The sequence below is a fragment of the Lynx canadensis genome, chromosome F1 (genome assembly GCF_007474595.2).
Source record: "Lynx canadensis isolate LIC74 chromosome F1, mLynCan4.pri.v2, whole genome shotgun sequence".
In the NCBI taxonomy this organism is placed as follows: Eukaryota; Metazoa; Chordata; class Mammalia; order Carnivora; family Felidae; genus Lynx; species Lynx canadensis.
Genome location: NC_044319.2, coordinates 30,632,190 through 30,646,133, shown reverse-complemented (window position 1 = coordinate 30,646,133; position 13,944 = coordinate 30,632,190). Strand labels below are relative to the sequence as shown.

At 48.3% G+C, this 13,944-nt stretch overlaps 1 pseudogene; it reads left to right on the top strand.

Annotated features, from left to right (window-relative positions):
• The first annotated feature begins 10,684 nt into the window (after positions 1-10,684).
• LOC115505263 lies at positions 10,685-11,806 on the top strand (annotated as a pseudogene).
• Positions 11,807-13,944: the final 2,138 nt, after the last annotated feature.

The window sequence follows — 13,944 nt, the reverse complement described above, 5'->3', positions numbered from 1 at the left end:
TTAGCATAACACCAATCCCAGAGGTGTGAGCTGGGAGGGAGGGGTCTGAGTCAAGAGGAGGCACCTCATCCAGGCTGCAGGGCTCCAAGCCTCTGGCAGAATGTGGAGTGACCACAAGATGGGTGCCCTGGGAGGTTGGGGGTTCCGACTCAAGGGGACAGAGTGACCATCAAGAAAAGAGGTAGGGTCTGGGGTGCCTGGGTGGCTCAGTCGGTTAAGTGTCCGACTTCGGCTCAGGTCACGATCTCGCAGTCTGTGGGTTTGAGCCCCGTGTCGGGCTCTGTGCCAACAGCTCAGAGCCTGGAGCCTGCTTCGGATTCTGTGTCTCCCTCTCTCTCTGCCCCTCCCCCACTTGTACTCTGTCTCTGTCTCTTGAAAATAAATAAACGTTAAAAAATTTAAAAAAAATGAATAGAGGTAGGGTGGAGTTATGGTCAGGGTCCCTCTGCAACCTAGAAGTCATTCGAGAAACAACTGTTGAACACCTACTGTGGGCAAGATAGGAAATCAGGGCCCATGAAGATGTTCATGTACACACACACACACACACACACACACACACACACGCCAGTACCACAAGCCAAAGTGTGGCAGTGGCCTTGGGCAGTGTATAGAGAGAGGCATCACAGAGAAGGGAAGGTCTGAGCAGAGAGATGATGGAGAAAAAAAAAGACTTGGGCATTTTGGGATCTTGGGAGATGTTTCTAGATGACAGACGAGTGCAGTGTGCCCAGGATGTAATGTGCTTAGGGGATGGGGAGGGGTGAAGTGCGGGGTGGGGGGTGAGAGCGTGGTGGGAAATGAGGCTGGAAGGGGAGACGAGGCCAGAATGCTGCATAAACCCCTGATCCCCCTGATCTTCACTACTGCAGATGGAACCTGTAATGCAAAGGTGAGGGGGATATAGAGCTGGATTTTCCTGGAGAAGAGCACAAGACCCAAAAATGTGTTATAGAGGTGCATGTCTTCCCACACTCTCTAAGTGGGTGTCTTCTCACAGGTGTGCTGGGTGATGAGACCCATCATCTTTGGGGCACCTGGACGACCTAGCCAGTTGGTTTTGGCTGCCAATAGCCCCATCTGATACCCCGGAATGCCCTTCCAGTGTTGCCATTTTCTACATGTGCCATGGCCTTTAAAAGGCTGGGAAAGACCCTCCTCGATATGCACGTCACGTGCACACAGCGCGGTTGGCAGCAAAGAGCCACTGAGAAGCACCTTCCTTGGTGGGCTGGCCTGTTCCCCACAGTTCCAGTCGCTGCTTGCCACGTCACCCTGGTTTTCTTCTCCCACGGACATCGCCACAGGCCCAGCACCTTGCCATAATGCAATTTACACTGGTTTTGGAAAGTTTCTCATTAAAAAAACGCTTTATGAAGCCAAATTCGTTTTTGAAAGACTTATCCTTTGCTTTGAGAGTATGTCCTTCCTCCTGTTTTTAACATTTTAGTTTGAAGTATAACATATGTACCCAAAACCCCCACATAACTAGCACCAGTGATGAATCAGAACATCAACACAGGGGCGCCTGGGTGGCTCAGTCGGTTGAGCGTCCGACTTTAGCTCAGGGCATGATCCTGTGGTTCATGGGTTCGAGCCCCACAGTGGGCTCGTTGCTGACAGCTCGGAGCCTGGAGCCTGCTTCAGATAGTGTGTGTGTGTGTGTGTGTGTGTGTGTGTGTGTGTGTGTGTGTGTCTGCCCCTCCCCCGCTTGCTCACGTGTGTGCTCTCTCTCTCTCAAAAATAAACAAACATTAAAAAAAAAAAGAACCTCACCACAACTCTAGAAGCCCCCCTCATGTTCTCTTTCAGTCACTACCGCCAAAGGTAACCATTATCCTGACTTCTAACACCATAGATTAATTTTGCTTTGTTTTTCAACTTTATGCCAAAGGAATCACACTGTATATATTCTTTGACTCTGGTTTCTTGCCCTCAGCCTCCTATTCGTGAGATTTGCCCAGGATTTTTTTTCTGGCAACAGTTCATTCATTCTCATTGCCATACAGTATTTCATCGCAAAAATATTCTCCCATTTATTTATTCATTCAGCTGCTGGAGGGTGTTTGGGTTGTTTCCAATTTTTGACTATTAGGAATCGTGCTGCTATGAACATTTATATGCAGACCTTTGGGTAAAAATATACATAAAATTCTGTCAGGCGTATACTTCGAAATGGAATTGAATATATGCATATGTTCAGTTTTAGATGATATCCCAAAGTGACTGTGCCATTACACACGCCTGCCAGGAACGCGTGAGCCTTCTGGTTGTCACATCCTTGCCAACATTTGATGTTGCTCATCTCTTTCCTTTGAAAACCATCCTGGTGGGGTGAAGTGCCTTTTCTCCCTTTCTCACAAAAATGCACTTTTTAAAAAGTTTATTTATTTTTGAGAGGGAGAGCACGTGTGTGCGCACACGCGGGGGAGAGGGGCAGAGAGAGAGGGAGAGAGAGGGAATCCCACTAACAGTGCAGAGCCTGAAGCAGGGCTCAAACTCATGAACCGTGAGGTCATGACCTGAGTTGAAACCAAGAGTCGGATGGTTAACTGACTGAGCCACCCTGGCGCCCCTAAAAACATACTTTTCAAAAACATATATGGCGACCATGGAAAATGGTAATTGTGCTATAATATCCTGAATAGGGAAAGTTAGAGGTTGGCTTTCAAGTTAGTTTTGAAATCTCACACATCTCTGAGATCTTAAGTGTTGTTCATACATTTTCAAGGGTTTCTCATTTCAAGGAAGCTTATGTTTTTATACGCCTCTCCTACCATCCCGTTCCAGCGACCTTTTGCTTTATAACAAACTACCCCCAAAAACTTTGTGACCCCAAAAAATGGTATCTCGTAGATTCTTCTACACCAGAACTTTGGACAAGGCTTACCTGGGAGCACTGGCTTCTGCTGCTCATGGTATCCAGTGAGGTTGTTCAGTAGTCTGGTCCGGAGAGTCAAGGAGAGCTCCATCCCTGTGTCCAGTGCCTTGAAGAAAATGGCCATACGGTGCGATTATCAAGAGGCATGCTTCCATGGGGCCTTCTGGCATGATGGTCACAGGTAGTCAGACTGGCTTCCCTCAGAGCAAATATCCCAAGATAACCAAGGGGAAGCTGCTTCTGGCTGAGCCTCAGAAGTCACCCGGCAGAACTGCTACCACATTCTGCTGGTTACAAGCAAGTCATAAGAGCAACCCAGATTTAAAGGGAGAGCAATTCAAGTCCACCTCTTCAGAGGGAAATGGCAAGATCACATTGTGAAAGGGCATGGGGGGTGGCAATATTGTTGTGGCCTTCTTTGGAAAATACAGTTTGCCACTCCCCCCCCACCCCCATGCTAACAAAGCCCCCTGGCCAGGATGTACCTAAGGAGCCCTGAGGTCACTGCAGCCACCTCCATCTTTCATACTTTCCCTCTCCTTAACTCCCTCTTATGTTCTTACCTCTTTTCACTTTACTTTCTTACTCCCTTCTTTTCCTCCCCCTTTCAATGAACCAAACTCACAAGGAATCCCACTGGGCATTTCTTAGTCCTCTTCTCCCCACCCCTCCCTACATATCCCCAAGCTCTTTGACCCTCTGGTGATAGAATCCTGGGACACCTGGAACCATACATAGCATGTCAGGCCCGGAAAGGTCTTGACTAATCCCAGATGTAGTTTACATATGAGGAAGTTGAGGCCTAGAGAGGACAGGGGCTTTCCCAAGGTCCTACTTCAAGTAAGTGGCAGAGTTCTGGTGAGCACAGCCCAAAACCTAGCCCACAGTGGGTCCCAAAGAATACCAATGACTTTTCCTTCCATTTCTGACTTCCTGGAACTAGAACCATTTGTTTCTGTTTCACATTCATTGCCTCAACATTACAATCTCTTTTTGGCTTCTTGGTCAAGGAGAGAAACCAGTCTGGCAGGCCTCTGTTCCCAGAGAGGCCTGTCCCAGTCCTGGCCCGGATCCGGGCCTTCAGAGATGGGTGGGGGTCTTGTGGATAGAGCAAAGCGGGATTAGCTCAACCGGTCCCCCTCCAACCAACTGACTGCACCCAGACACAATTACTCCTTTCTGTTGCTGAAATCCAAGAATCCTCTAAACTTGAGTATCAACTAGCAACCGGTTTTGGACTTTTCTGCGTATCCAACAGGGATGGTGAATTTAACTTAAGCTGATGACGACAGAAGTTGGGCTAAGGATAAATCTGGAGTGACATAGGGCCAGGAGTCACAACTCTACGTCCAGGCCGAGAGACAGAGACTCTGTTACGTTACAACCTGTTTCGTCTGATAACTCCACTCGGGAGGAGGCGAGGGCCCAGAGGGTGAATCCCAGGCTGGGCCACCAGACATCGCATAGCATCCGGGGCTGAACTTCAAGGGAAAAGCAAGGGCTGGAGAAAATGGGGGTGGGGGGTGGCACATTGGGATCTCAGTAGTAAGGACGTGGAGAACAGCCTGCTAAGAAGCCCCTCAGAACTTTTTGTGATCTACCAGCTCAGTGCTTTAGGCCACAAGATAGCAGCTGTGTAAATCGGTGATAAGCTGAGACTGAGACTGAGGCATGCTGTCAGGGAAGTCCCCTTGGGCCAAGAGGGAGTCCTGGAGGTGGCTGTGTGTGAGAGACAGAGGGGAGAAATGGCATATGTTGAGGACTCTGTTGACAGGAAAGGATCCACCGGTCACTCGTGCATCCAGGCGCAGTGTGTCCGGGGCCTTCTATCCTTCCCTACGCCCCTTCCTTCCCTCCCTTCCAGCAGCCTTCTGCAGCTCTGACTGACAGGAGGCCCAGGACAGGGAGAGATATCACTAATGACGCTTAGTCCTTCCTTGCCCACAGAGGCCATGCCCAAAGACCCTCCCCAGAGGCCCTTTGTTGGGAGTGGTCCAGATAAGTCGTGCAGGGTTCCCTGCCTTTCTTCCTGGTAGGGTCCCTCCTTCCAGCTCCTGTGCCTGCCAAACGAAAGAGCAATTTCTTTTCCCTTCATACTCCCCGCCTGGAAAGAGAGGAAAAAAAGGAAACCACATCACTACCCGTGTCATTTCCCAGCCTGTGGTTGGCCAGAGCCCGCGCCTGGCCCTCGTCCACACGGCCTGCTGCTGTGGCTGTATCCACTTGAGCTGAAAGTAGATGAGCAGCTGCCACACTGGGCACGAAGCCAAGAAACGGGGAGCCCACCCCGTGTTTCCTTCCAAGTTCTGCAGTCTGTTCCTTCATCTCATGGGGCTGCCACGTATAATGACAGTAGTATCTATTGAGTGCTCCTCTCTGGCAGCCGCTGTTCTAAAAACTCTACAGGGGCAGTTGTGTTTAGTTCTTTTTCCACAGCTCTATGAAGTCGGCATTATTATTCCCATTTTACAGATGAAGGAATTGAGGCACAGACAAGTTCAAATAACTTACCCAAGGCCTCCGGTGGTGGAGCCAGGATTAAATCCCAAGACGTCTCACGCTGGGGCTCACCACCCCCCCTCCCAGGCCCCAGGGTGGGCTGACTCTGTGAAGTACGTGGCCTTAGAAGGTATCTGCCCCTGCACCGTGGTGAATGGCCAGCCTTTAGCCAGCAGGCAGTCAACAAACTCCACGGCTTAGAATACTGGGCGCCATATCAGGCACCACCCTCTCCCCCGGCTCTGGGAGCCCCTCCATCTCCCTCCACTCCTTGCCTCTCACTCAGGCCCAGGGTGTCTTGGCCACTGGAGGAATGAGGTGCATATGTGGGCAGAGTGGCTTGTTCCTTCTAGTTCCACACTGCCGACATCTGTCTTACCTGGGACCGCTAAAAAATCTGTCATAGGCACTTTCAGGCTGTGACACCTCAGACCATCCCTGGACAGACCCAAGGGATGACTTTCCGGGCCCAGCAAGAAACCCTTGTCTAAGAGAAAGGAAAGGAACGGGCTCCAGAAAATCTGCCCCGCCACTCCCCCACTAACTGTGACCACTAACTTCCTAGTAACTGATGATCACTCTCCAATCTAACTAGCCACACAGAGCTTCCCCACCCATTCCTGCTCCCTCTCCCCTCTTTCCTTTTCCTACCCCAAGGCTCCCCTCCCTGCTCTGTCTCCATGGCCAGTGAGGCTCTCTGTCATCCCTCCTTCCATCCCCGCCTCTGACTTCACTGCTTCCTTCTGATTTTTACTCGGATCTGAGGATCCCTCTTCACCCACTCCTGTCCCACCAAAACTAACCCCCCAAAGCTTGCTTCATGACTCAAATCCCCTCTGCTAGGCTCTACCACATTGAGGGTGAAGGTTCAGGGTCTGGAAAACAGAGGCCCCCTGAGAGCTCTCAGTGGACCCAGAGTGAGGATCTACAGGTCAAGTGGATGACAAAACCTCTTGCCTACAAGTCAGAGCCACCACTCTTGCTCTCTCTGAGGCCGAGGCTGCCTCTCTCTGCCACCTCTGTGGGGCACGAAAGCTGGAGCCCATTTGCATTAATTCTCTGAGTTGCTTTGACTCAGAGTCCGGGACTCAGAAGCATGCTAATTTTATGCAAACGAATGCAAATGAATATAGAAAACTAGGCGACCCTGAATTTACTGGAAATCAGAGGCTCCGCTGACGGGAAGACTTACAGAAATTTTGGAATCTACTTCCCAAGAGAAATGTAAAAATAGTGTGGCCTCCAGTTAGGGGTTGGGGAGGGACACAGCTGGAAGGCATTCAGAGAAAGGAACACAGTCTGGGTTTCCTAGTCGTTTCTAAGTGACCCAGCAAAAGTCAGAGGAAGGAAAAGCATCTGGCCACCAAAACTTCCCCCTTTCTCCTCTCTTGGAGCTGAGCTTGGCGTTCAGCTCCTCGCCCTGCCGCAACCACCCTACAGTGTACGTCTTGCAGAGCAGAGAACACAGGACATTAAGGCATCTTTGGAAACAGGCATTTTGTTTATATCCCGCTTCCCATGACAACCCCCCACTATTCTCTTCTCCCCTTACATCTCCTACATTGACCTTCTTCTGCTTGTTCCTCCTTCGGTCTGACTGGTGAACTGAACAGAATGTTCTCAACCTGACCTGGAGGGTTAGGGAGTCTGGATATTCATATAAAGAAGACCTCAGAGGATATCTCTTGGATAGGTCAACCCAGGCACAAAGGCTTAGGCACCTCATTTCCAGGAGGAGAGAGAAAAGGACCACTCTGAGAAAGAACAGGGGAGAGGAAGTGGCCCCAGAAGCAACAGTCCATTCTTCTGACCCTAAACTGAGATGTTCTGAATAACTTCAAAAGGCAGACACTGCCCTTTTCTTAAAGATTTCAAAAGAAGGAAAGAATTTTCCAAAATACTTCCAACAGTCTACTCAGTCTCATCAGAATGTTTTTACCTATATTAACATAAATGTCTGATGCTACTGTGGAAGTACCTTTTTTCTGGTTATTTTCCTCCAAGTAAATAGCTCCTAGATATTAAGGTAATACTCCAGCAAACCCTTAACACACACCATGAAAAGACCTGAAGACAACTTCCCCAAGATTTAGTGACCACTCACCAATTCCTGGGGAGGAAATCATTCAGACTAAGCCCTTCACCCCCAGGTGAAAAGGAGCAGTGAGTATTCATCCATGTTCTCCTAACTAGGTAGAAAGCTTACTGAGGCCCAACTTCCAACCAGTTAGTATTTGGGGTTACCCAGAGGAAGAAAAAAGTGCTGATTTGTACACTTAAAAGAGAAGGGCATACTTGTATATCAAGCATGCTATGTATATCATATCCTTCAAGTCTTATAACAGCCCCACTAGATACAGAACATTCCCACTGTACAGATGAGGAGATTAAGGCTAAGAGAATTGAAGTCATTTACCCAAGGTCACACACCTGTGGCAGAATAATATCCATATTCTCCTTTTCTTTCTAAGCACATGTTCACCTACATTTCCCAGCCCTCTTGTTAAAGACTGGCCAAGTGACTGAGTTCTGGCCAATGAAATGGGGACAGAGATGATTTTTTGCCACTTCCAGGCCTGGCCCATAAAAATCTGGCAGATGGTCCTTCATCCCCTTTCCTGTCACTATCTGGATGGCCCAGGCACCACAAAGCCACATGATTAAGATGGGAGGAGCTTGGTCCCTGAATGACTCAGTGGAGCAGAGCACCCTTCACCCTGCCCTCTGCCACCTGCACTGGACTCCGACTTGGATGAATAAATCTTCACTGTTTGAAGCTACTGAGATTTTAGCCTATCTGGACTAACTACCTGGTTAAGGCAAGATCTGAAACCAAGTCCACCAAACTCCAAAGACCATTCTTTCTCGTTAAGCCTTCTTGCTACACAATACAGCAGAAATATAAAAGTTGAACTATAAAATATTATCTAATCTCACAGTTCACTTCTTCCCCATCCATGTTTCTCCTACAACCAAAATCTAGAATCCTAAAGATTTTAGAAGAAATTTAAAGATTTAGAACAAAATCAAGGAAGCAATCAACAAATATTGGTTGACTGCATACTACCTGCTGAGCAAGGAGAAACCCTTTTATCGTTCATGCCAAGAAGGGTCCTCCCCACCTTCACCTGAGGCTCCATTCCATGGGTGTGGGGGCTATGAATTTGGAGGACATTGAGTACAGCCATGGCCATCATAAAAGCATGCAAAAGCCATCATGATTTGCCACTCACCACTGCATCCCATCATCCCTATGCCAAGTCAAAGAGAGTTGAGTCAACATCATACAAGCACAACACTCTGATCACGGCAAGAAGAAATGTATGTAATCAGTCAACCTTTCCTCCACAGGCAGTCAGTCTATCAAATATAAGTTAAGACTGACCAGTAGTTTGGGCATGATAGAATCAGCACAATCTGATTCTTAAAAGAGAAGGAGACAAAGGATTATTGACAAGAAGGATTATTGGCAAGGAAGGGGAAAAAGGTTTTTAAATTTTCTATTGAGATAGGAAATCTTGCAAATATAATTTGTGGGGGCTAGAAGACCTCCCCTGCTACCCACCTCTGACATTTCCCTCTCTACATTCTCTACATTCAAGGATTTGCCCTCGGTCTTAACACACTCTGTCTCTCTCCCATAAAATGATGAACTCTCTAGAGAGAGATTATAACTCACAATTGTCTTATTAGTCAACTATATCTCCTTGTAATGCAGGACTTGGTGGGAACCAATATTTATTGAGCCCTTAATATATGTCCATTATAGTTCCAGGATCTTAAAAATCATGAGTACCTCCTATATAACATGGTCATGGTGCCTTGCAGCAGTGAACCAGGGAATAGCAGGTACCTGCCTATGACCAGTCATTCCTGGCACAGCTGTGCTAGCCACCAGCATTCACATGGCCCAACACTCCTGGGACACCTGGAGTACGTGACAACCTGTGTCCCACCAACAAGCACTGACAGACCTCAGAATCCTGCTGCCTGCTCAGCCCACCAGGGCTTCATCCACCCAGGATTGCCCCAACTCACTTAGGGCTCCAGCATCAGGCCTCCACCAGCTGCTTGAGAGGCTTGAAGTCATGACCTCTGCCCTGTGCTCTCCCAGATGGGATAGGGTGGAGATGGAGGGTAGGGTGGCAGGCAGGTATGGTCCTTTTCTTTTTAGCAACATGATTCTTATTCTTGATTCTCCCCTGGCTTAATGAGTTGTTTGGGGAGAATCTGATTTTATATTTGGGAAGAAGAAGAACAACGATTTTCAATCTGAAAAAATTTAAAATACATTACTCAAGTTTCGTATTTTACAGATGGGCAAATTGAGACTCAGAGAAGCTTTGTAATGGTCCCTGGCCACAGTGGCAGAAGTTAAGTTTGAGCTCAACTTTGTCTTTGATTCCAAAGTCCTTGCTCATAGCACTACGCCAGTGTTTCTTAAACTGGGCTGATCTTCGGAATCACCAAGGGAATAGTTAAAAATACACATTCTTGGTCCTAAAATACAGATTCCTGAATCACTCTCCAGGGGCAGGGCTCAGCAATCTGTGTTTCCACACACCCCAGGTGCAGCTGAAGATGAGCCAAACTGGAGATACACTCCACTGTACCTTGCAGTGGGAAAGAACAGAGGGCAAGTTGAGTGGGTACACCAAGGAAATGAGGGGAGAAGAGAATGGAAGGGTCTTCTGTGCTGTTGCCCAGGGCTGGCCCTGCCCAAACACTGGTGCCTGCCACTTAGTAGTTGAGATCCTAACATTGGACCAGGAGGACAATTAATGACATCAAGGAAAGGCCTTTCCAGTCAGCTGTTTTCCTTACATCTCTACTGTGGAAAGAGGATATCATGCCTGTGGAATTCAGCTGCAAAGAGTCATCTCCAGATCTATTTTTAAATTCTCCAGAAACGAAGAAAGAAAAGCCTGTAAAGGTTTGGAATGTGCTCATCATTTTCCTGATTCAGGAAAACTGCTTTGATTTAGTGCTCGTTGCTTGCAAGCCTGTGCTCACAGACAAATTGGCCGAGCGTGAGGTTTGTGGGCAACGGGGGAGTTTCAGCTGAAGGAGACTGAGTCACAGAGGAATCCAGATGGCAGGAGGGAGGGCTCCCCATCTCCCCCTTCTCTGAATCCTCCTTGTCTGTGCCCAGGGTCCAGAGCTTCCTCAGGCCTGGTGATCTGAGCGCCTCCCCCAGAGCTCCTGATAAGAGACTTTGTGATGATCCCTCAGGAGGCTTATATTTAATGGACCTGATAATCTGAGGGAAGAAGTTGTTTTAAAGAGGATTAAAATTGGGCTCTCTGCTCCTCTCTGTTCGACAGACAGTTGCATCTTCTGGTGCAGTGCCAGCCATGTTCCCAAGACACGATGGTGAAGGTCAGAGTAAATGGATTTGGCCATATTGGGCACCTGGTCACAAGGGCTGCTTTTAACTCTGGCAAAGTGGATATTGTCACCATCAGTGACTTCTTAATAGACCTCAGTTACATGGTCTTCATGTTCCAGTACGATTCCAGCCGCTGCAATTTCAATAGCACAGTCAAGGCTGAGAACAGCAAACTTGTCATCAATAGAAAGCCCATACACTTCTTCCAAGAATGAAATCCCACCAACATCAAATGGGGTGACGCTGGTGCTGAAGATGTTGTGTAGTCCACTGGGGTCTTTACCTCCACGAAGAAGGCTGGGGCTCGCTTGAAGGGTGAGGCCAAGAGGGTCATCATCTCTGCCCCTTCTGCTGATGCCCCCATGTTTGTGATGGGTGTGAACCAGAGAAGTATGACAACTCACTCAAGATTTTCAGCAACACCTCCTGCACCACCAATTGCTTGGCCCGTCTGGCCAAGGTCATCCATGACAACGTTGGCATTGTGGAGGGACTCATGACCACAGTCCATGCCATCACTGCTACCCAAAAGACCACAGATGGCCCTTCTGGGAAACCGTGTGATGGCTGAGGGACTGCCCAGAACATCATCTCTGCTTCTACTGGTGCTGCCAATGCTGTAGGCAAGGTCATCCCTGAGTTGGTTGAATGGGAAGATCATGGAATGGCCTTCAGTGTCCCCAACCCCAATGTTGTGGATCTGACCTGCCACCTGGAGAAAGCTGCCAAATACAATCACATCTAGAAGGTGGTGACGCAGGCATCAGAGGACCCCCTCAAGGGCATCCTGGGGCACACCAAGGACCAGGTTGTCTCCTGCGACTTTAACGGTGGCACTGACTCTTCCACCTCTGATACTGGGGCTGGCATTCCCCTCAATGACCACTTTTTCAAGCTTGTTTCTTGGTATGATAGTGAATTTGGATCTAGCAACTGAGTGGTGGACCTGATGATCTACATGGCCTCTAAGGAGTAAGAGCCCCCTGGACCACCAGCCCCAGTAAAAGCAATAGATGAGAAAGGTGCTCAGCTGCTGGGGAGTCTTTGCCCCAGTTCATCCCCAAACACAATGAGAATCTCCTAACCTCTACACAGTTTCCATCTCAGACTCCCCTGAAGAAGGGGAGGGAACTGGGGAGCTGTACCTTATCATGTACCATCAATAAAGTATACTGTACCCAACAAGAACAACAGCAAGAGTTGATTAAAATTGCATAGTGATTGGATTTGAATATTCGAGTTGAGAGTTTAACTGATAAGAGAATGTTTCTTTTTAGATAATTGCAATGATGACCGTTGTTGAGTTTCTTTGCCCATGTTGAGTGTGCACCGAGGGGAAGGGTTGAAGTATTTGAAAAGTCTAAATTGTAGTGGATGCAGGAAAAGACGTTTGATATTCCTTACACGATGACCTCCTTTACTAAGTGTAAGGATAAATCCTACCCTGAAGCCTCCAGCAAAGAGGTCACTTAGTACCAATTAAAATCCAGTCCATCACCTACCTCAACAGATCCTGTGGCTTTGCCCTCTCCAGATCCAGGAGCAGCCTGCCCGGGGCTCTCAATGCTCACTGGTGTGGCATCAGGATTCAATTTCACCACAATGCACATTGCAGGAGGTCAGCCCTGGCTGGGGGCATTGAGCATGTACATGCGTTTATGCTGTGTGTGTGTGTGTGTGTGTGTGTGTGTGTGTGTACGCACACACACGCATGTGTGACTATGCACATGCACATCACTGGCTGGGAGCTCTCTTGCCCCAACCTTCCATCCATCCCAGACCTGGAATCTTGTGTTCAGGGATGTTGAGACTGATGCTGTGTGAGCTTGTGTTTGACTCATTTTATTTTTTTATTTTTTAAGCAAGCTTCATGCCCAGCACAGAGCCCAACATGGGGATTGAACTCACAACCCCAAGATCAAGACCTGAGCTGAGATCAAGAGCAGGACGCTTCATGGCCTGAGCCACCCAAGTGCAACTGGAGGTCATGCGGATGACCAGAAGTTGTGCCTCAATACAACAGAACCAAGACCACTTGCTTCTCTCTGTCTAGCCAATTCAACCAGATGTAATTGGTGCCCCTACGGAGCCTCTGCTCCCATCACTACCCTCTCTTGGTGGCCCATCAGAGAAGACCCTGGCGGAGAAGCAGCTCCCGTACCTTATCACGTACCATCAATAAAGTATACTGTACCCAACAAGAACGACAGCAACACTTGACTAACCACACGGCTCCCCAGCCCAGCTTCCTCGCCGATACTGTTCCTTTCCAATGTCTGCTGTTTGTTTTTAACCATATCTATTTCCCTGAAGGTGTGAATAGCTAACCGCGCTGCAAAGTTGGCTGACATAAACAGGTGTCAGTGTTACAATGAAATTAAACTTACCCCACGGTCAAAAAGACTTGCAAAATGATATGAAACATCTAGGTATTACTTTGCCTCCTGGTAATTAATCCTGGTGGACATAAACAAGCCCAACCCTGCCTTCCCATGTACTGCATCTCCCAAACTGCAGGCTTAATAGAGGCTTTTCCAATTCTTAGATATCAGCTGGGCTGTCTGGCTTTGCGTTGGCTGGACACCATCCCACACTTTCTTTCCTATTGAAGGAGAATCTCCCAGTGTATAAGGTCTTGGTAGGTGGCTACGCTGGAGACCAAAAAGGCCAGGTGCCCCTCTACGCACCCAGGTGTCCGTGTCATCGGCCCGATTCAGTACAACATGCCCCAAGACTTCAATGTTGAACGAGTGGCACAAAGTGAAGAGGCACTACAATTCTTTCACAGTGATGAGGGGTCCAGAGCAGGCCGGCTAAAAAGCATTTATTGTGCTTCCTGCTTCTTTCTGCAGACTCACCCTGTACCTCTTTCCGATAAATTCCCTCTCTGGTTGTAACAACCAGATGCTGTTTCTGTTTCTTGCTCCTAAAATCATTCCCCCGGTTGTGGCAGGCACTATCAGTAGCCCAGCCAACAGCTGCTCCACCCCTTTCTTGCTAATAGAACCCCAAGGTTTCATTTGCTCATATATCCACCTGTTCCAAGGGGATGGATCATGACTAGTCAATCCCATCCTCCTGTCCAGTGATTCGTCTAGACCTATGACCCAGTTCTGGCCAAAGAGACCCAAGAGGAAGCTGCTAGATGGAAGCTTCTGGGAAAGATTTCCCTGCT